The sequence below is a fragment of the Emydura macquarii genome, unplaced genomic scaffold (genome assembly GCF_026122565.2).
Source record: "Emydura macquarii macquarii isolate MOO-44397 ecotype Brisbane River unplaced genomic scaffold, CSIRO-AGI_Emac_v2 contig_2422, whole genome shotgun sequence".
In the NCBI taxonomy this organism is placed as follows: Eukaryota; Metazoa; Chordata; order Testudines; family Chelidae; genus Emydura; species Emydura macquarii.
In genome coordinates, this window is record NW_027132559.1 from 12,128,688 (window position 1) to 12,153,096 (window position 24,409).

General features: G+C 41.2%; 1 long non-coding RNA gene across 1 annotated transcript in view; it reads right to left on the reverse strand.

The window, feature by feature from the left end:
• Positions 1-24,409, reverse strand: part of LOC137162063 (uncharacterized) — a 72,002-nt gene that overhangs the window by 34,940 nt on the left and 12,653 nt on the right. Inside the window, exon 3 of the long non-coding RNA XR_010922264.1 lies at positions 1,540-1,596. This is a non-coding gene — a long non-coding RNA (uncharacterized lncRNA). The remainder of the gene's footprint in view (positions 1-1,539; positions 1,597-24,409) is intronic.

Below are 24,409 nucleotides of genomic sequence, written 5' to 3' on the forward strand. Positions count from 1 at the left end.
CTGCACTCTACCACACAGACTGAGACATTTCAGTGGGGATTTTAGCTCCATTTCAGTGGTGAAGTTATTCCCACATGTGTTTTATAGAGCACTCTGAGATCCTAAGGGATGAAAGGTGCTATATAAATGTAAATTGTTGTTGTTATTATGCCTGAACTATAGCCAGGTTTTAAACTAGCTTGACTATGAAAGATAGCATCCCTTCTGACCTTTACTGGTGAGAACCACTAAGATTAGAAAAGCTCTAAACTGTTTGGACAAGAAGACAAACTCCAGCTCTCAGTCTCTGTCTGTAGGGTAATAGCGTCACTCAAGGTGAGAGAATGTTCTTACACAACAAACAACATAGCTTGAAGCAAAGTGGTCAAAGAGCTGGGGCAGTGGGCCCTCAAATCCACAAACCCAGGTTCTAATCCTAGTTCTGTCACTAGCCTCCTCTATGGTCTCAGGCAAGTCATTTTACCTCCCTTTCCCCTCCCATCCATTGCTGGGCTTATCCGTATTGTAAAGTGCCTCTTACTTTTGTTTTGGTACAATGCTTGCCACAAAAGTGCCTTTATCTCAGGTGGGGGCACTAGACTCTACCACAGCAAAATAATAAGCAAGAATAATTGCCGAGCAAGAATCAAATGTGCCATAACATCTGCTTTCCTCCGTAGCCTGGGAAAATTCTTCTCTTCATTCAGCCAGCCTCAATAATTCTGTACCTTCATTCAGCAAGTGTTAATAGTCACATTCAGTTGTATTCCTTGCTATCAGCTGAAAGAGGAATATGGCTATCAAGAGACACCCCATCAAGTACATCAGACTAATTTGCTAACTGTTTCGTATCTCTCGCTGTAATAAATCCTGACATTCTTACGGAAATCATTGCTTAATGTATGTGTGATTAGTGATGATGAAAACATAACCATAATTATATTGGTCAGTAAGCACTGAATTTAGTGCATAGGCAGATTATCCAACTGGCAAGAATTGCAAGAGTTCCAACACAAAGCTTCTCAATTCTTTTATATGAAATTTTACTACCGAAGGTGTGTTCCTCTTATTGCAGCGTACGAGAGCCTAAAGAAAATGCTTTTATTTTGAAAGGTAAAATAAAACAGTGACTAATTAATCAGTTCACAGATGGCTTCCTGGCTGTTTGCCAGAATATACAGGGGTGTCATACAAGCTACAGTACTTCAGCACAACACCTACTGGGCTAAATTCATCCCTGGAGTAACTCCATAGAAATGTAATATGACGGCACTATGCCCCACTCTGGTAGTCAATCAGATTATACCATTAATGGGATTGACCCATTTTGCTATTTGACAAGATGGTCAGGGATGCAACCCCATGCTCTGGGTGTCCCTAAACCTCCTATTGTCAGAAGCTTGGACTGGACAAAAGGGAATGGATCACTCAAAATTGCCCTGTTCTGTTCATTCCTTCTGAAGCATCTGGCATTGGCCACTGTCAGAAGACAGGATACTGGGTTAGATGGACAATTGGTCTGACCCATTATGGCTGTTCTTATAGCTGCCAGTAAGTTACCTGTTCCTGCTGTGCAGAGTCAACCTTTTCTGGAGCACTCTTCCTTTTGTGATTATTCTGAAAAATTGTGAAGTACAAATTTAGTCCTTGTGAAGATGCAGAAACTAGCACCTCTGAACTGAACTGTGCGTGGTTTCCCCACCCATACAGCTCTACTCATATGCCTTACTTTTGGCACAAAATGCCTCTGCTGTTCTAGTCTTGCACAGAGATTACCAGTCAAACACTGGATTTTATGACATGTGCAGATGTCCCTTAGGAGACCAAATATACCATGACCTCATGATTTATGACCTAGGACAGGATTTGACACTGTTCTACAGAAGGACAAGGCCAGTGCATTGATACTTAGCTCTTTCACTACGCCCAGTGATGCTGACCAGGAGATGTAGCTTACTCAAGATGGATTCCTCATTGCAGAAATGTCATTTACATAAATATTATGTCATTTACTATCTACAGCTACAGTTTCAGCTTCAGGCACAGGCTGAGTACAGGGCTACCTGAGAGGTCACATTCCAACTGATGTCAAAATGTCTCAGAAGCTGAACACAACCTATCTGGTCCTTCATTACTGTGCAAGTCTCAGCCAGTATTTTGAGCTTCATCTCCCTACACTCCTCACAAGTGTTGTACAAGTAGAGTCCAGGAGACTAGACCCAACCTTCCCTCCCTCCACTCTGCGCCGATGCCCCAATTTTGTATTATCTAGACAGGGGTTCTTACAACAAATTTTTGGTGGCTTCAGAGTGCGGCCACCAACTCTTGCTGGTGGCCACTCTGACAATTTTTCCTAAAATACTTAATTAACTTTAGGAAAAACAAATAAATATGCACCTCTACACGTCCAAATGACTGTAATTTTTTTAATGTAGGGTGTTTTTTGCAAATTCAATAGTAAAAATATTGTACAGTTGTCCCTCTTCTTTACTGGACTTAAATAGACTAGAAACACAAATAAGGTGCTTTGCATTCTTTTCTTTCTTTCTTTTTTTTTAAAGGCTTGCTAGCTAGTAAGTCTGCTGCTGTGAAAAGTGATACTTGAATGTTTGTTAATATCGCTTTTCACAGCCTCCCAGCTAGCTATTAAGTCTGCTGTGAAAAGTGATATTAACAAACATACAAATATCACATTTCACAGCAGACTTACTCAGCCCTGGCAAGCCCAGGGACAAATTAAGCCCTGGGGAAGGTAGGTAGGAAGCTGGGGTCGGGGTGCCGGGAGGGGCAATGGCAGCCAGGCACAATGGGGATGGGTAGGTGGGGGCTGAGGGAGGCAGGAGGGGCCAGGGACAATGCGGGGAGTGAGGGGTTGGGGGAGGCAGCAGGGCCATGGGTGATGGGAGGGGTGAGGCTGGAGGCTGCAGCTGAAGCCCACAGCCAGAGGAAGGAACAGGGCCAGGGCAATGGAGGTGGGTGGGGATGATGAGCCTGGAGCCCACCACCACGTGGCCAGGCCCAAAGTCCTGTGGCCAGGACAAACTGCTGCACAGGTGAATGCCAGGGCCAGAGGAGGCAGTGGGGGTTAGGGGCAATGGGGGAGAGTGAGGGGCCAGAGCCCATTGCCACGCAGCCAAGGGCCAGGGATGGAGCCCAAAACCCTGAGGCCGGGGGACGGATCCTGAGGCCAGAGGAGGCAGTGGGGCCAGGGGTGATGGGCATGGGTTGGTGAGCCTAGGACTGGATCCCATAGCTACGTGGCCAAGCTCAGGGCCGGAGAAGGCTGTAGTGGCCAAGGGCAATAAGTGGGTGGGGAGGTAAGCCCCGCAACCAAATTCTGCTGCCTGCCACCTCAGGGCTGAAGCCCAAAGCCTGAGCCCCACTACCCCCAGGAATGTGGGGAACACACTTGCTGCCTGCTCTTCCAGCGTTTATGTCCCCAGATGGGGGCAGGATCCAACCTATGCAGGTGATCCCGGGGGCTTCTGCTTTGCCCCTCCCTGCCCCCAGCCATCAGACCCCAGGAGGCTGTAGCTGCAAGAAAAGTCCCTCATGGGCCGCCTTTGAGAAATGCTGATCTAGCAGGTTGGGACAAAGGCTGAGGAGCCCCTGAAGATCCTCATGTTTACTAGACACACAAACCTCAGGAGAGCAAGACTAGGCAAAGGAGAGAAACATGAATGAAGGACGAAGCATGTAAGAGAAGAGACCTATTGATGGAGGAGAGAAAGGGATGGGCCGTGCATGGATAAAAAGAGTGATAAAATAATGGAAAGATACCAAGAGGAAGAGTGAAAAGAATAACAGCGTGGAGAAAAGGAAGGAAAGTTGGACAGAGCAGAAGAAAAGGCTAAATAAAATCATTAGTGTTTTAAAACATTTTATTACAGTCAATTAAAAGTATCCAATTTTTGTTAAGGATAAAAACTGCTGACTTTTTATATTTGACTTGAGTGGAGGTAGGGGATGAAGGCACAAATTCCATGTAGGGCATTAATATGTCTAACACTGGCACTGCATAATTCTATGCTAAGTTCAGGTGTCTAGTTTGATTTTTTATATCTGCCAGCAGTCTTGGATATTGCAGATAAGCTATTACACATCACACCCTGCCGGGGTAGATAGAGTCACATTTAAGCAGTTCTGTTGTTTCCTCTCGAACAGACCCTAGAAGGAGATAATGAGTTATTGCTCATTTGTCCCAAAGGATCTTATGTGCCAGAGGGTTTTTTGTTATCATTCTTCCCATTTAACATGTATGAGAAGCCAAAGGAGAAGCTAGTGAGACAACTTGGATTTCTATGCCATCAACATGCAAATGACTATCAGCTCTGCATTTCTTTTGCATTGGACTGTGATGGTGCAGTATTTTTGCTTTCCCATTTCCAAGCCAAAATAGGAGCTTAAGATAAGAGTGAATTGTCTGAAGCTCAATGCAAGTTCGATGGAAGTGATGCTTGTAGGTTGGGGAAAACTTCCATAAGCTTTTTTAGAGACATCTACCTTCTCTATCGAGGGATTAGGCCCATCTTTTGCTAATGAGGTTCACAGTTTAGGGGTCTTTCAAGATTCCCATGCCGCAGCCAAGAGAGCCTATTTTTCTATTTGCTCTTAGCTAAAAGGTCATATCCTTTCCTCTTGGACATAAATACTTCCAGTTATCCTTTCCAGAACAGATTATTGCAATGGTGCTATATATGACTATCCTTGAAGACTGTTTAGAAATTTCAATTAGCACAGCATTGAGTTGCCTGTTTACATGGTGGGGCTTCTCATGCGAAATATATTACACCCACGTAGACCACACTTATTGCCAGTTTGTTTCTGTATCCAAATATAGATTGTGCCCTATGAAGCCTTGTATACATTGGGACTTTTCTTAGAGTCCACCTTTCTCCTGATTCACTGTGCTAACAATGGAGATAATCTGAAATGCTCTAATAGTCTAATTTGAATTCAGTGGGGCTGAAGACAGAGGGTTCTCAATGGAGAGCCTTTGACCTGGGCATTCATTTCTGTCACAGTCCAATAAAAGGTAGGCTTTGGGGGTTTCAGAATATATTGCAAGTCTTTTGCAAGTTTTTACTGAGGCCCTTATTTGAAGCTGGTAATTTTGGAGGAATGAGTTTTAGTTGTGGAAGGAGATAGCTGGGGTGGGGTTAATTGAACTTTGGACAGTATTTGTATTTAATGACTGAATATGCCTCAGAGGCTGCAATGGCACATTTTGAACAATTGAAAAGAAAACACTTCATATTTAATTTACCTCTTCCCCATCAAACATACTCATTCATGATTACACAAGACTTGTCCCTTCTTAATCTGCCCTAACGGGTCGAGATTTTCAAAGTCAGATAGGGGGTTTAGACATATCTTCCATTCAGTTTAATGGATGACATGTGTCTAAATTCTTTATGCTACTTTGAAAAATCTAAACCAGAGCTGTTACTTGATCTCAGAATCAGAATCACATCCTTTATGTCTAAATTTATAATTGTTTGATTATGATAATGCCGAGTGGCAGCTAGTACCATCATATAACAGTATTATGCTGCATTACCCTTTAAAGGATTTCAAAGTAGACCTGATGCAACCTAATACTGATTCCACTGCAAAAATTAATGATTGGGTAAGAAATCAACTCCACTCCTGAGTAAAATACTGAAAAGTTCTGAATGTGAATTATTGCCTATTTGACGCTCAAAAAAATCTCAAGAAAGTATTCCTGAATTAACAATCACATATTTTCCCAATGGAAATAGGCAATTTCAAGAGGAAGATGTTAGAACTTCCCCTGAATGAAATGCAGCTTTTTTACCAAATCAATTTGCTGCCTAAAGTCAACTGTACAGGAACTCAGGAATCTCCCTTAAGTGATTTCTTATTCCCACAATTAAGGGGCCTGGATATATTCCAGCTAACCTGTTAACAACAGTTTGGGAAAGTGTTGAATTTACTCTCTCAATTGTCTTTTCAAATATTGTCTGTTGAATTGTGTGCACTTCATATCACTGTGATCAGGGAACTACACTCAAGCAGAGTGAACTCTGCAAAATATCTTGCCAGAAGCTGATTTCTGTTCACCTGCTGAGGAATTTTAAGAGTATCATAAGACAGGGTATGCCATCACATTCAGATGTGCATACAACACCGGTGAGTTTAAGGTCACTGCCTCCAGAACCTAAGAACTGGTCCATAGGGCATATTCACTAGACCAGTGTTCTATGTTAAGTTGACTCTCTCTTTTAAAATAGAACTGTATGAATAAGTAAAACAGAACTTTTATCCCAACAACAATATTGATAGGGGCCAGAAAAAATTGTTCTGTGGATTATGAGAAAATTAGAAAAGTAACATTTTTTCTCCAGTTTCTCTTTCCTTTTCTCTCTGTCTTCTTTCCCCTCCACCCCTCATAAGAACACAAGAATGGCTATACTGGGTCAGACCAATGGCCTGTCTAGCCCAGTACTCTGTCTTCTGACAGTGGCTAATGCCAGGTGCTTCAGAGGGAATAAACAGAGTGGTAATCATTCAGTGATCCATCCCCTGTCATCCACTCCAAGCTTTTGACAGCCAGAGGCTAGGGACACCCAGAGCATGGGGGGGTTGCATCCTTGACCATGTTGGCTAATAGCCATTGATAGACATATCCTCTATGAACTTTTTCTAATTTCTTTTAACCTTGTTATAGTTTTGACCTTGACAGCATCCCTGGCAATGAGTTCCACAGGTTGACTGAGCACTGTGTGAGAAGTACTTCCTTTTGTATGTTTTAAGCCTGCTGCCTATTGGTTTCATTGGGTGATTCCTTGCTCTTTTAAGTGATTATACAGTATACTAAAGCCCTGTGTCTATAAAGGAAAAAGAGGAGAATACAAGAAATGATAGGAGAAAAGAGGGGATAGAAAGAGAAACTGGCAAGGGAAGGACTTGGATTTCAGATGGTCAGCCCATCTGTCCTTCCTTAGCTTTGAGTCAAACTGAAAAATTAGAATCTCACCTTCCCTGAACATGAGAGAGACAGTGTATTAATCACAGCTAAAGCTGGGCTGATTTTAGAGGCATAAGCATAATTCTTATTACCTAAAGTGGTATGTGCTGGATTTATTGTCAGAAGCAAAAGGCAAAATAGTTCCTGCTTCTCTCTCTGTTTTCATCAAACCAGTATTTTCCTTTAGGTCAATATAAAAAATATTATATTTGCCTATTCTAGGGCAAATCTGCCTTTTTTCTGAAAACATATGTCTTAAATTTTCTTTAGTGGCATGACACTGAAGAGATGCCTGTTCACTGTACCATAGTATGGCCATGCCTTGGAAAAGTGCTAGATTTGTTACGCAATGGAACCTCTTTTCCAGGCATCTGAACATGGATCCTGCCTTATCTCACCTGTCCATCATGCATTCATTATGAGGAGAAACAGTTTTTCCTGTCCCAAATCCTGTACCCTTTTCCTCTAGTACACGACTAGCACCTCTCGCCACCTCATTTATTTATACTCTAAAGTATCTACTGTGTCCCTATCAACAACAGTGCTTTCTGAGTCTCCTTGAAGGCTTTGTTCAAATTCTTAATCTTTCTGACCAGGAAAGAATTAAGAGTTTAGAGCTAAGTCAGCATCACTCTACCTACCTCGATAGGGTAACTGTTAAGCAATGTGACATACTCGGCATCCCCCTCCCTTTCCCTATGATGACCAGGCCTGTAATGTTTGTTTTCATATATTACATCCAAATTTCTTATCAATAAATCACCTGTCCTTGTCAATTAAGATATTTATTTTCAACTGTGGTAGCATAAAGGATCAGGTGGTGGCTGGGATTTTTGCTTACATGGTCTCCCTTAAAAATATAATCTGAAGAAGGTCAAATATTTGAACCTGGGACAAAACAGAACAACACAGAATGGAAGAGTAATCATTGATAGAAAGTGGTGAGGGAAGATATGGGCCCCTTACAAGGATAAGAAAAGGGTGAATAAATGCTCTTCATTGACTTGGGGAGTTTCTCCCTATTGTTTTACTTTTCTTTTTTTGCTTACCCTTTACACATGCACCTTCACCAACCTCTTCAGAAACCTGTAACCATGAGATCTGGTCTCTCAGCACCACAAAGTCCTGATTATTCCAAAGCAGACGGGAACTGATGTTCTCTAAATCACATGTGGTAAGGAATCATTCTACATTTTTGAGTCTCCCATGTGTGTCGTATGAAGGTGGGTTAACATTTAACACCTTCCTCTGAAGGTTTTATGTAGTTGTTTGAGTGGGTGGATCTAAGGATTTATGGAGATATACAGTAGGCAGAGCAACAACTTTCTCTGGTCTCAGATTTCAGCACTGTAAATCATCACCTGAGTACTGAGTCAGTGAATAATGCCTTATTCTTCCTAGTTATAAGTGTTGAAGTCACGGACTAGTGAAAGTCATTCCCCATGAATATTCCATTCTACTTTTCACCTCAAGGACTGACAGGAATTGATTTTACTCCAAGGATGTGAGGGAAAGGATAAGAAGGAACATGAAGTCTTATTCATCCACCACACTAAGTAGTGTTAAGTTTCTATTCGTAAGGAAACACTGAGCTTTGTGAAAAAATTTTCTACAGAACAAGTTTTTCCTTCAGTTCTCTCCTCTCTCATCTCATTTTCCTTCCAGTCTGTCATTATTTGCACTCAGCCTTTACTATTACTCTTTCCTTCCCCAGTTATTGGGAGTAGAGGCTTTTAGAGTGGTAACAGCATAAATTACTGCAGTATTTCACCCAGGCCCAGCTGTTCCCCTATGTGTTACACAACTTCAATAAAATCTGTAAGACCAGTGTTTAGGTCATGCAATTGAATAGCTGTAATCAATCTTTACTGAGCTGGTAGGTATCAGCCAAACAGCATATTACAGTTAAGATTACATTTAGGAAATAAAAACCAAAAATACTTACATTATTTTCACACTAATTGCCACGAATGCAAAAATCCTTTAGAAACAGCAGCATAGTGTTTAAACAACCCGACCTGCGGAGTGGTTCATAAAGTGTGATATTTAGGAAGAGGAAAGAGTGTTTTCATCTTTACCATCAGTGTCCACTACCAAATAAAGTTGCTACTAGCTGAACAGTGAGAATTACCAAATGATGAGCAAACTTGCCATGAAAAAAAACCGAACACTGTCCTGTATTGTGCTGAGTGCTCTTAGTGCTCATTGAAGGTATTTCTTCAGTGAGTGGGGAGGGTGCTAGAACTTTGGGGTTGGGGGGGAGCAAACATGCAGCATTGGGTCCAAGGCCCTGAATTCCTTTGACTCTATAAGGAACCCTCCTTGTCTTTTTTTTTTTTTTTTTTTCTAAACAGCATCTTCTCTTTGACAAAAACATTCTGACCACTTAAAAAAAGTGGACTGGGGATTTTACCTCTTCATATCATAGGACTATTTTATAAGAGATTTCTGTTCTATTTAGGTACTTTATTCTATGCCCATTACATTGTGTCTGATCGCTGTGTAATACTGGTATCTAGTCCTGTGTAAAAATCAGAACAGTATTCTTTCATGAAGTTGTTATTCTATAAGCCAACTGGAAAAATTCAAGTAATTCAAATTCCAGTGAAAATAAATCCTCCTTTAAACCTTTCATGCCTTTCATACCTGCTTGTCAAGTATTACACAATCTTAGACCCTAAATAGTATGCATACAATCAGCCTCATTGATGATGTTCACAATGACTCCTTTATGAAATAGAAACACGAAAATAAAGGGAAAAGAAAGAACGCTGAAAAAAATCAGTGCATTCCCAAACCCTGTGTCCATCTCGGAGACACTAGAGCAATACACCTGATTCATTTGCTTTGTCACAGGTTCTGATGTATTAACTTAGGGCACGAATGCCCCTATGTTCTTTATGGCATGGAGGGAAAATCATTTGGTGAGTTGGCAGAAAGTTCCATGCAAGCTCCTTAAACAGAAAGTGATGTCACAATCACAACAGTTTAAAGTGCAGCTAGTTTTGCTTTAAAAAGTGACTATGCAAAAATGGCTCTGTCTCAAAAAATGAAACTGCTCCGTGTTGGTTCAGTCTGATCTGCTTGCTTTGGTGACAACAATTAGCCTTTGCTACTTTTCACCCTTACCCACCCTGCAGAACCAGCAAAGCCAGTAGTCTCTCTCTCACAACAACAGAATTGTTAACTAAGTTCTGCTCTACACTGGAAAGTTGTACTGGTATAAATATTTCAGTGATTTTTTACAAAAATAGTTATGTCAATAAAAGCCCAAGTGTGGACTCTTCCCCGTATTTGAATTGCTATACCAGTATACAACACCTTTATGCCAATATAACTGAATCCACACTGAAGGGAGGGTTGTATCACTTTAATAATAATAGTATAATTAAAGTAGTACAATTTTCTAGTGTAGACAAGATCTAAGTTCCAAGTGTAAGGCCACATTTTGCCTTCAGTTATATCTGCCAGCTCCTTTGAGCTCCATGATATTTCCCCTTTGCCATGGTGAGCCATCCTATATTGTGTGAATTTCTAGGAAGGCAGCATCACTATGTTTTCACCCCATTCCCATGCAGTCACATCACTTCTGGCCAACATTTTGCCAAGAGTCTAAAAAGGGTTTTCCTTTCCGAACCGTAATTTCATTCCCTCAAAATTCTCAGTATTTGCTCTTTGGGTTTAAACTTCTCATTACTAGTCTCCAGCCCAATGGGGATTTTGTTGTTGCTGTGAGCGCCAACTAAATTAGTCACGCTGAGATTGAGTCAAGAGTATTGGAATAGATTGTTTGTTTGTTTGTTTTAAAAAATGAAATAAAAATAATTTGACACGTCTTGCACTCAGCTAACCAAGAAATGTTTTTCAGACATTCAGGGTTTAGTCGCCATTGAGGATAAGTGTCTCCCGTGTTTGAAGAAATTACTTTGCAAATTAAAGTTATAAAACAAGTGAAAAAATATTCACCAGCCAGGCACACTACTCCTTTTCTATTACTGTTCTGGGAACTCAATGAGAGCTGCTCTCCAGGGATGCCTGCAGGAGAATATGAAAGTCTCTAGAGATAAGCATTTGGACTCAAATCCTGGCTAGCTCCACTGAAGCTAATGGCAAAACTCTGATTGAGTTCAATGGAACCAGGATTTCAGCCTGGTACAGTTGTTAATACCTGCAACCAGTTACAGCTGTTGATAGTTTTCCTATGAATCAGTTCCCCACTCCTGATGCCCATTCTAAACAAGCCTTTAATTTTTTGAATAAATCTTTTTTCACACAGAACTAATTCTGGACCCAGTTTTGTTCCCACTGGGATCCTTTGAAGGACTGGGTTCTACATTTTGAAACAATGGCTACAATACACCTACAAGGTGCTGGGTCCTCCTAGCTCCCTGCAAAAGCTCCCATTGATCGCAACAGAGTCACCAATCTCTGTACCTTGAAGGATCAAGTCATTAGAATCTTACAATTTTTTTTTTTTTTTTTTTTTTTAAAAAAAACAAGAAGCCTTCCCAGGTCACCTTTTGAAAACCCCACTTACACTGTTCTCAAATCACAGCTGCTTTGGCTACATTTAAAGAAAAATGTTACATTTTTGTCAAATGTTTCATCTGACATTTTATATCATTTGTGTCAGCCACATTGTATTGCCTAATGTGAAGTGACATGACAGGCACCAGGCCACAGTCACTTATCAGACTGAATGCATCTGCAGAAAGATTTTCTAAGGATGGGAGTTTTCTTAAATGCAGAGGTTAAAAGTAATGGTATCTTTATTAAAAGACTTTTCTTACCTCAATGGAAAGCAGATGCTCCATCTGAACTGAACATTTTCCTGGGTAAATAAATTATTTTTGTGAGCAGTTACTGCCAGTGTGTCATTGAAACACTTTCTCCCCCTGAATTTATATACTAACTTTTTATGGGCATTCTGCTCTTTTTATTGATCCGCTATTAATTTATTTAGATTTATAAAAAGGCTAAAAAGAACAGCTACCAATATGCTCTAGGCTCCCTTGACTTAATGTAAAAATACATCCTAAGTGTGAAAAGTGCCAGGGGGGGTACCCGTGTTAGTCTGTATACAGCAAACACAATGAGAGTCCTGTAGCACTGTAAAGACTAACAAATTTAATTTCTGGAGGCATAAGCTTTCGTGGGCTGCAACCCACTTTGTCAGATGCAAGAAATAGAAATCAGATAGGGAATATATATATATACATCCAAGGGTAAGGAACAACAATGGGGAGGGTAGGTGTTAGCAAAGTCCATTCAGTGAGAGTAGATGAGGCCTATTCACAACCATTGATTAGAAGGTGAGAATGTGTGAACAGTGACAATTACTTCTTACAATGAGATAACCATTCCAAGTCTCTATTCAGACCCAGTTTGATTGTGTCAAGTTTGAATACGAGTTCCAGCTCTGCAGTTTCTCGCTGAAGTCTGTTTTTGAAGTTTTTTTGTAGAAGTATGTCAACATTCAAGTCAGCTACAGAGTGTCCTGGGAGATTGATGTGCTTTCTGACTGGTTTATGGATGTTACCATTTTTTATGTCTGATTTGGGATCATTTATTCTTTTGCATAGTGACAGTCCGGTTTGGCCAAGGTACATGGCAGAGGGGCATTGCTGGCACATGATGGCATATGTTACATTAGTAGATGTGCAGGTAAATGAGCTCCTTATGATGTGGATGTTGTGGTTAGGACCTGTGATGGTGTCACTAGAGTCGATGTGCGGGCAGAGCTGGCAACGGGGTTTGTTGCAGGGATAGGTTCCTGGGTTAGTGTCCTTGTTGTATGGTGCACAGTTGCTGGTGAATATTTGCTTCAGGTTGGGGGACTGTCTGTAAGCAAGGATAGGTCTGCCTCCCACGGCTTGAGCGAGTGAGAGATCATCTGCTAGGATAGGTTGTAGATCCTTAATGATGTGTTGGAGAGGTTTTAGCTGGGGGCTGTAGGTGATGGCCAGTGGTGTTTTGTTGTTTTCTTTGTTGGGTCTGTCCTGTAGTAGGTGACGTCTGGGTACGCGTCTGGCTCTGTCAATTTGTTTCTTCACCTCTCCAGGTGAGTACTGTAGTTTTAAGAATGTTTTATGGAGATCCTGTAGGTGTTTGCCTCTGTCTGAGAGATCGGAGCAAATCTGGTTGTATCTTAGGGCTTGGCTGTAGACAATAGATCATGTAGTGTGTCCAGGGTGGAAGCTGGAGGCATGAAGATATGTATTGCGGTCAGTTGGTTTTCAGTATAGGGTGGTATTAATGTGACCATCCTTTATTTGTATTGTAGTGTCCAGGAAGTGGATTTCTTGTGTGGACTGGTCCAGGCTGAGATTGATGATGGGGTGGAAATTATTGAAATCCTGGTGGAATTCTTCGAGGGACTCTTTCCTGTGGGTCCAGATGATGAAAATGTCATCAATGTAGCGTAGGTAAAGGAGAGGTGCTTGGGGATGAGTTTTGAGGAAGCGATGGTCTAGGTCAGCCATAAAAACGTTGGCATACTGTGGGGCCATGCAGGTGCCCATAGCTGTGCCACTGAGTTGAAGGTATAGATTGTCTCCAAATCTGAAATAGTTGTGGGTCAGGACAAAGTCACAAAGTTCAGCTACCACGTGTGCCATTTCATCATCAGGGAAAATGTTCCTGATGTCTTGTAGTCCATCTTTGTGCGGAATGTTGGTGTAGAGAGCATCTACATCCATAGTGGCTAGGATGGTGTTTTCTGGGAGATCACCGATGCATTGTAGTTTTCTCAGGAAGTCAGTGGTATCACAAAGATAGCTAGGCGTGCTGGTGGCATAGGGCCTGAGGAGAGAGTCCACATAGCCTGACAGTCCTGCTGTGAGAGTGCCAATGCCTGAGATGATGGGGCCTCCAGGATTCCCAGGTTTGTGGATCTTGGGTAGCAGATAGAATAACCCTGCTCAGGGCTCAGGAGGTGTGTCTGTGTAGATTTGTTCCTGTGTTTCTTTAGGGAGTTTCTGAAGTAGATGTTATAGTTTCTTTTGGTATTCCTCAATGGGATCGGATGGTAGTGGCTTGTCGAATGTGGTGTTGGAGAGTTGTCTGGCAGCCTCCTGTTCATAATCCGACTTATTCATGATGACTACGGCACCTCCTTTGTCTGCCTCTTTGATTATAATGTCAGAGTTGTTATTGAGGCTGTGGATGGTGTTGCATTCTGCATGACTGAGGTTATGGGGCAAGTGATGTTGCTTGTCTACAATCTCAGCTTGTGCATGTCAGCGGAAACACTTTATGTAAAAGTCTAGTCTGTTGTTTTGACCATCTGGAGGAGTCCATGCAGCATTCTTCTTCTTGTAGCATTGGTAGGAAGGTGAATAGGCCTCATCTACTCTAACTGAATGGACTTTGCTAACACCTACCCTCCCCATAGTTGTTCCTACGCTTGGATGTATATATATACCCCCATCTGATTTCTGTTTCTTGCATCTGACGAAGTGGGTTGCAGCCCACGAAAGCTTATGCCTGCAGAAATTAAATTTGTTAGTCTTTAAAGTGCTACAGGACTCTCATTGTTTTATCCTAAGTTTGGTAATTTAAGGTAAGTCTTTTAAACTGTAGTCTTTTTTGGGCAGGGTCTGTCATTTATGTGAGGTTTATGCAGTGCCTACTACCTTGGGACCCTGCTCTGGATGGCTACAAGAAATATTACATATATAAATATTACATAATATTTTACAGGATAAATATTACATAGTGGCAACCATGCGCCACTCTCATCTGCTTGTGTGAATTAACATCCTGGACTCAAAATTGCAACTTTAAAAAGAAAATAGTTCCTGATATTATTTTTAGAAGTGTATCAAAAATATCTACTTAAAACATAGCAAGGAAAATAGTAAGAGTGTATAGCTTCTGGGTAATTAATTTGACCTTGTTTGATTCCTTATGATCTTCTCAATGACACAGGACCAACCGCCCTAATCCTCTATATTTGGTTGTAGAATCTTAGCTAACAAGGCTATAAATACCTTTCTAATAAGAAAACACTGACATCATTTTAGATTGTGGATTTAGAATTATTTAGGATTTTCTAGGAAGGCAGCCTTATAATAGAGCAAGAATATTTTACTGACAGTGCTGCCAGCAATCCAAAATTCTATACAGTTCTTTGATAATTCAGTAGCACATCTTTACAATATAAAAGATACATAAGGAGAACTGGGTGGCTCAGGAGACTGGATATAAAAAAGACTTTTACCTCTTGGTAAACCATTCAAATCCTGCATGTTTTAGTATTGATCGGACTGCTGTGAAATCCATTGGTTGGGGTTTCAGACCAGTTCTTAGGAGGCAGATTTCCAAAATTACCATCACAACTGGCATTAACAAGCCCCCTTGTTAGGGGGCTACAGACTGAAGGGGCATGGAAAATTAATTACACTTTCTCCCCTGCAGGTACAAGTCCCACCTGGCTGCATTGAAATGAGGGGTTTGAGAACCTTTTTTAATGAAACACCAGATCACACAAAAATGTTTTTCTGGTTGCAGGTTTCATTATGAAAGTGAAACTCTAAGGTTTACTAAAAGGTTAGGCAAAGTGCAGCAAAACCTAGGGGATTCCTGGCTTGCCCATGTGTCCCTCCCTCCCAGACTAAAGTAAAGACCAGTGCAATCCCAGATAGGAGGGAAGAGGAGGCTTTCTGGGAGGGTTGAGGAGATTCAGTAGGAAGGATCCAGGCAAACTCTCTGTTTCCACAAAACTCAATATGGGTTTACAAAAGGTTGTGAGCTGTTTTAGATTTGCTTTCATCCCTTCCCCCCCCCCCCCTTTCTTAATGGAAAAAGCAGAGAAGGGAGAAAAATGAGGGAGGGAGGACATTTTATTTCCTATTCCCCCTCTTACACTTACACACACATTCACCCCCCTCTTTCACTCCTTTTTTCCAACTGAAAAAATAAAGTAAAAAAGTGAAAAGGGGTGGGGGGGGACTAAATCCTCAACCTGGAAAATTTTTCATTTTCTATTTTGTCAAAAAGTTGAACAATTCTTCAAAAATCTTCAAATGACACCAAAAAGTTGGTAATTTTAATGGTTTTTTTTTCAAGCTCTGCTGACACAACCCCTCAAGTATTAGACACACAGATCAATGCAGCCCTAAAACAGTTAACTGTAAGTTGTGCCGCTTGTTCACATTCTATGTACATCAGGAATTGTATACCTCTAAGGCTGTCCCATGCATCTGAAACCTCGCTAAGGTCCCAATCCTGCAAACGCCTCACCATGTGAGTGAATTTACACACAGCAGTCCCATGCTGAAGTGTTTGCAGGATCAGGGCCTAAGTTCCATTATGATTTCAATGAAGTGTCAGGATATCAAAGAACCTCTGTCATATACCACTAGAGTGCAGCAGCTGGACGGAGGATCAGCAATGGAGCTGTGGTATGTATATATCAATGTAAATGGAAAGATGTTCTGTGCACTGCATCTGCAGATGTATGAAGTATCCCTTCCTGTCTAATGAAGGGTTTGGGGGAATGCTTTGAGTCTACTGTAAATGGCCGTTACACAGGCAGTAACAGACACGGTGCCTGATTTTTCACTGTACCTTGAAGTTTGCAAAGCATTTATTTATTGAGCAAAGCAGATGTAAAAATGCTACCTTGCCTTTTTTTTTTTTTTTTTTGCATTCACCTTATTCTGGTGCAGATGATGATGCAAGGTATAAGGCACTAGAGAATCATCACTCCCTCTGTCTTTTTCTCACTTGTCCACACAAAGGCTTGGTCTACACTTACCACGGCGACTCAGCAGCACTTGGCAGGAGTTATGCAAACTACGCAGAACACTTGCATAACTCCCGTCAACTGCTGTGCTTCTCTTCTGCTCGCCATCTTCACTGCACTGCGCTGACGGGAACCGTGTTCCCATCGACGCAGTGCTACGTCACTTGTGGAAGTGGATTAATAGCATTGACTTCTAGATCAACTGAGTGGGTCTTCACTGACCGCTCAGTCGATCCAGATAAGTCGATCTGATGGTGGCGACTTTGCCACCGTCAGTGTAGACATAGCCTAAGAGTATGTCTACAGTGGAGTTTTTAACTCAAGTTAATAGATAGGTAGTTCAGTTTAAGTAGGAAACACATTTGTACATAGTAGTCCGGGCCATCCAAGAATATTGGTTCCAGAACACTTACAGCTCAGTTTGTTTGTGGAGTTCCCGGACTAGCATGTATAAATGTGTTTGCCATCTAACTTGAGGTAGCTATCAATTAACGTGAGTTAAAGCCCCAATGCAGACATGCCTGAAGGGTTCATCTCTACCAGCTGACATATTAAAGGGCACGTCTATGCTAAGGTTTGTCTAAATTTACGGTAGCATATAGAGCACAGACACTGCCCACCTAGCTAGCATGGCTATAAATAGCAGTACAGACAGTGAGGCACAGCTTAGGTGACTGGAGTAGAACAGAGTGTCCTACATGCCTGAATGCTAGGGTATATACCCTACAGAGCTCTCCAAGCAGTGCCTCCCTCATCTATATTCTTTTTTTTTTTTTTTTTTAAAGGCAGTGTCGTATCCCACTTCTTCCCTGCTCTGGGTTCCTTTCTCTGATGCACTAAAAGGATCCAGCAGTGAGAAGCCTTTCCCCACTGCCCCAGCCTTTCACTGCCATATGTTGTTACACATCACAGTGAGTGTAGCTGCAGCCTGCCTTTCACTATGGTGTGTAGCTACACATATCCTCCCTGCCACCACAAGTGAAGGCAAGTATAGGCGAGGGCTCAGGTTTTAAAATATATTTGTTAAAACATTAAAGAGACCAGGTGGATGATGTGGATGATGTAACTTCCCTTGGTGAGAGAGACAAGCTTTTGAGCTTACACAGAGCTCTTCCTCACCTGAAGTGACCTAAAGAAAAACCTCTCTCACTTACCTTGTCTCTCTAAGATCCTGGGACCAACATTCCTACAACACCACTGCATAAAACAATTGGTTAAAATGTGTTAGCCTCGTGTAGAAAGACCCTTACATTTACATTTGTCCTCTCTTTTTTTAATTATTTTCCTACATTTGAAATGAAAGATGTTTTGCTTCAAGTATAGGAAACACAATAAAGCAGTTAAGAGTATGATGCTAAGCTTCACTGTGAACAGTTTGCGATATCCAGAATCTGTTCATCCCATTACTGAAATGAATATTATATAGACAAAATTCAAGCACCACTCAATAACTGAATCCAGATGTATTCATAATAGTAACCTTCAGGTAACCTTGATGATACCAACAGCTTTAATAGAGATAAAAATGTGAATTTGACAAATATTGAGACTTTTTTAACCCTATACTACATTTTGCTTATGTACAGTACGTAAAAGGCTATACTTTATATATTCTTATAAAAGAGAGACAATGGTTTTAGTTTATGCCACATAAATTGGAGAAAATATGATGCCTGCTTCGACAGTGTATGTGCACATGTGTACTTATGTGCACCAGTTTAGGGTTGAAAAATTCTCCGTGAATATCTCCTAGTTCAGGTTTTGAAAGTACAATGACTGTCTTCGAATGCTTGAAGGTGCACCCTTTGTTTTTCAGCTCATCCCTCTCTTTCTGCCCTAGACTTATTTTGCTTCCTGCCATACAACCCATCCCCCAAACTCTCTGCTCTACCAGTTATACTAGCTGGATGTCCCTTTTGTCTCCTTATCTTCTTCTATGCCTTGATGCTTGCAACATCCTTCCAGAATCTATGTCTGGCCTGAATTCTCACTTCAATCAAATTACTTCTAAAAATTCATTTTTGCAGCACCCCCTACAAAAAGTGAGCATATTTACATTAAAAATACTCAGAACTAACCAGACTTAAGCATGCCTAAACTCAGTAACTGAACAACTTAAATCCCTCTGAAACTTATCTCCTTCCTCCCTCCCTTTCGTGGAATGAAAATCCTGACCCCTTTGAAGTCAATGGCAAAAATCCCACTGACTTCCATGTGGCCAAGATTTCACCCCTTGTGCCTTATACCCTCACTTGTCTGTCTACTCCATCATTAAGATTGAAAGTTCCTTGAGGTGGTGACATTGTTAATTTGTTTGTGAAACACTAAGCATGCTTGTGAATATGAAAAAATAATGCTCCTACATTTGAAAATACAGCCTCTTGGAGTTGTACATTAGCTTGGCAACATTGACAGAAGTATGACATCCCAAAATGAGAAAGTTCCCTTCTTTTCAATGATTTTAAACCATTACATAATTCAATTTAATGATATAGCAATTGAAATGCAAACAGTTCCTATCAGTTAGTTTTATCCTATTTATACACTCATCTCCCCTAAGGGAAATGCCATCTCAAAATTAAAACTAAATTTAGTCTCCAAAATTAGGTAAATCCTGTGACTCAGCTGAGGAGAGAGTGTTAAACATGCATAATTCTAAAGGGGGCGGGGTAGTTTACTCTATTAGAATCTATTAGGGACTGAGTCACAACCATGAAACTGAATTCACTTATGATAATAACCTTCAGTTGAAGACAAGTAAAACAGCCCCCATGCCCTATGCAATAACAAGTCAGGCAAACTCCAGGCTTTAGTAACTTTGATCATTCTTTGAAGTTCCTGCCTGTTATGATTTAGGCTCTCTCCTCTAGTTTCACATGAGAACTTTACCACGTGCAATACCTACAGAAAATGTCACATGAAATTGGTATTTGGTTGCCCTGGAGTGTTTAGTCCAATAATATCCTTATCAAGAGTCTCAGAATTCATTCCCAAGTTGGATAAGTAGTAAAATTAGAACAGTAACAAGTAAAAGATGAACACGAATAAATGGAAACTGGAGCAATTTGCACAGTACCTAGAAAATAAGGATAAAGAGTCATTTAGTCAAGTTAAAGGTTAAATGCCAGTTAAAGATCCAAGACCAAAATTTAATGTTGATGCTATCTTAAGAAAAGAGTTTATTTAATGCATGACTTTTGCTCTCATAATTTAAAAGTAAAAACCACACAGTACTTTCAGTTTTTCTATTTACACATTTTATCAATTATTTTTTATACCCAGGACTTATGAATGTGGGTGTGAGGGCATTATTTCACCACTAACTTCAAGTAAGGTTATATGGATTGAAATTGAGGTTATATCTACACTTGGAGCTGGGGGATGTGATTCCCAGTTGGCATAGACATACTCGTGCTAGCTCAACAGTAATGTAGCCATGGTAGCAGGGGCAGTGGCAAGTGGACGCACGGGTTAGCCGTTCCAAGGACATACCCACAGGGTTCAGGAAGGTTTGTACTCTGGCAGCTAGCCTGCACCACTGCTCCTCACTGCCTGTGTTGCCATTACTAGCCTGCTAGGTCAATAAAAGCTAGTGTTAGTATGTCTACACAAGCTGGGAATCCCACCCTAGCTCATATAGTAGACAGCCACAGAAGGAAGCCTGTTAAGGCTTTCCATTGGTTAAAGAACACTTCCTGTGGCATCCATATTACGCTCCGATCCCACATTGAGAACTGTGCAGGCACACCCGTTGTCTGTACAGAGCCCAAATGAAGTCCATGGTGATCCACGCAGGAGCAGGGATATTCATGCACAGTGCAGTAGCAGGCCTAAATGTGTAGTTCTGCTGCCAGCTATTTCAGTTTCTTCTGATGGTAAAACATAGGCTTTGTCTACACTACAATTACTTTGCCAGTTTACCTATAACAGCAGAGTCCCATAGCATAGATGCAATGTATACTGATGGAGGAGTTCTGCTAGCATAGCTACACCATGTCCTGAATCATATTAGTTAACAGGAGCACTCTTCTGTCAGCATAGTTGCATCTACACTGGGGGGGGCTGCCAGGGTTGTAACTAGGTGGTGTGGTTTTTTCACACTCCAACTGACAAAGCTATGCTGACAAAACTTGGCAGAATAGACCTGCCCATACTGTATGTGACACCCACCAAAAGGTTTAATCAGGTCTCAGTATCTGCAAGGTAATCTGTCCACAGGATAGTTGCAGTCAACATGAGTGTTCTGATGACACAATGCTTCCATCTTGTGTTTTATTGGTTACCCATGTGGTTGCTCAATACATTGTAAGAGTGGAGATCTTAGATTAACAAGAGGGTTATAGCTCCAAGCTTTATGTAGTTGAATTTAATCTTTAATGAAAGTTATTTTCTAATTCAGCTGAAGCTTGCATAAACAATCTTGCCTTTGTAACAGTGGACAAAAACAAACAACATCCTTCAAGAACGTTGCAAGCTTGCTCAACATCTTAGAGTAGACTAGATAAAAGAGAGCAGTTTAAAAAAAATTAACTTTTGTTTTTCTAAAGCAAGTTTTGGGCTTGGGAGCGTGAGAATTGTGTGAGAAAGGGCGTTTATTCTTAATACTTCATCTGATGCAGTTAGAGGGAGAAAACAGACTCTTTAATGGAGGATAAATAGAACAAAAGAAATTTTATTTTTAAGAGGAACAGCTATATGCCCAGATTTTTCTTGGTCTAAGAATTCTGATGGATTTTTCTGGGCCTCAGCTGAGTGTTGTAACAAATAATGTTGCTTTTCTAATAGCAATGAATGCATTGAACTGGATATATTCTTTGTGCCCAGTCCTACAATGGACATTTTGCCTGAGTATGGATGGCAAGTTTGGACCCTCTTTGTATGCAAGAAGCAGAAATTTTCAATTAAAACATCATTTACAAACTGCAGTGCTGCAGAAATGGCATCTTAACTTCCTGTGGAGCAACAGATCTAACCCAGTTAAAACCTAAGAAAGCCTTTGTTACTAATTACTAATACTTCACAACAGGGAAACAGAGGAAATCGCCAGGTCATGAAGCAAAAGTAGTGCTGGTGCTGCTTGGAAGCTATCCAACAAGTCATTTTATCATATGACAACTGGTAGCACTGGTTTAGTTAAAACAATGCAAACACTGTGGGTTAGTTGGAGAATCAAACGGTAAAAGAAAGTCAGACTCATAGAGAATTAGGGTTGGAAGGGACTTCAGGAGGTCATCTAGTCCAACTCGCTGCTCAAAGCAGGACCAACCTCAACTAAATCATCCCAGCCAGGGCTTTGTCAAGTTGCGCCTTAAAAACCTCTAAGGATGGAGATTCCACTACCTCCCTAGGTAACCCATTCCAGTGCTTCACCACCCTCCTAGTGAAAAACTTTTTCCTAATATCCAACCTAGACCTCCCCCACTGCAACTTGAGACCATTGCTCCCTGTTCTGTCTTCTGCCACCACTGAGAACAGCCTAGCTCCATCCTCACTGGAACACCCCCTTCAAGTAGTTGAAGACCACTATCAAATCCCACCTCACTCTTCTCTTTTGCAAAGTAAACAAACCTAGTTCCTTCAGCCTCTCCTCATAAATCATGTGCTCCAACCCCCTAATCATTTTTGTTGCCCTCCGCTGGACTCTCTCCAACTTCTCCACATCCTTTTCATAGTGGGGGGCCCAAAACTGGACACAGTACTCCAAATGTGGCCTCACCAGTGCCGAACAGGAATAATCACTTCCCTCAATCTGCTGGCAATGCTTCTATTAATGCAGCCCAATATATCATTAACCTTCTTGGCAATAAAGGCACACTGTTGACTCATCCAGCTTCTTGTTTACTGTAACCCCCAGGTCCTTTTCTGCAGAACTGCTACCTACCCAATTGGTCCCCTGTCTGTAGCAGTGCATGGGATTCTTCCATCCTAAGTGCAGGACTCTGCACTTGTCCTCATTGAACCTCCTCATCAGATTTCTTTTGGCCTAATCTTCCAATTTGTCTAGGTCACTCTGTATCCTATCTACCACTCCCCCCAGCTTAGTGTCATCTGCAAACTTGCTGAGGGTGTAATCCACTCCATCCTCCAGATCATTAATGAAGATGTTGAACAAAATGGGCCCCAGGACCAATCTCTGGAGCACTCCGCTTGTTACCAGCTGCCAGCTAGACACTGAGCCTTTGATCACTACCCATTGAGCCCAATGATCTAGCCAGTTTTCTATCCACCTTCTAGTCCATTCATCCAATCCATACTACTTTAACTTGCTGGCAAGAATACTGGAAGACCTTATCAAAAGGTCTGCTAAAGACAAGGTATATCACGTCCACCACTTTCCCCACATCCATAAAGCCAGTCATCTCATCATAGAAGGCAATCAGGTTAGTCAGGCATGACCTGCCCTTGGTGAGTCCATGCTAACTGTTCCTGATCACCTTCCTCTCTTCCAAATGCCTAAAAATGGATTCCTTGAAGACCTGCTCCATTATTTTTCCAGGGACTGAGGTGAAGCTGACTGGTCTGTAGTTCCCTGGATCATCCTCCTTCCCTTTTTTGAAGATGGGCACTATATTTGTCTTTTTCCAATCAGCTGGGACCTCCCCCAATCGCCACAAGTTTTCAGTGATAGTAGCCAATGGCTCTGCAATCACATCAGCCAACTCCCTCAGCACCCTCGGATGCTTTGCATCTGTCCCCATGGACTTGTGTAAGTCCAGCCTTTCTAAATAGTGCTGAATCTGAATCTGTGAAGACAGAGGCAAAAATAGCACTGAGTACTTCAGCTTTTTCCACATCATCTGTCACTAGGTTGCCTCCCCCATTCAGTAAGTCCATAGGACAGTTATGCCTTACATACACGTCTCCTCTTATCACTTCTTCTTCTTGACTTTCTGGTGAGGGCTTTCCCTCCTCTATGCTACCATAAGGTCTGATCCTGCTTTTCTGATTCCAGAAAAATTCCCAAGGCAGGGCATAACTTCAGTGTGGGATTTGCCTCAATTAGAACTTGAGGACTGAGCCCACAGCAGTGCAGATACTGAAGATTAATGAAATTATTTCTGTTTCAAACTCTGGCAATCATTATGGAGTTTGCTTGTACTGTGATTGAGTTGCATGTGGTATTTATTTACACCAAGGGAATATAAGTATCTGAATTAAATTTCATCTCTAAAATACACGACGAACAACTAATATTGAGGCTTCTCCGATAATTTTGACATACAGTAGCCTTCTGTTTTTCACAGTGGCTATTGTGTTCCAACTCAGTTGGGACACTCTCTGAATTTATCCTCTAATAGCTTACTTAATTTTATTTTTGGATTCCACAGTCCTTGATAACAGCAAACCAATTTCCATAACCCTATTTGATGAAAACGTGCTGATGAAGCTCATATTTCACTTCATTGACTATAATGAGCTATTTCATCAAAATGTCCATATGACACCATTATAGAGCAAATGATAAATTTACTAATTTATTCACTTGAAATTCCATTTGAAATTAAAAAAGGAAAAGAAAAGAGCTCTGAAGTGAGGTATATTAGACTTTTACCAAATGATATGTCAGGGTCTACATGAAACAATAGCACTGACTAATGCTACACTTAATGGAGTATAAACATTAAGTATGTGCTGATTAATTATTAGCTTTGCTGAAACTCAAAAGAACAAATACATGCTCTGTAATACAG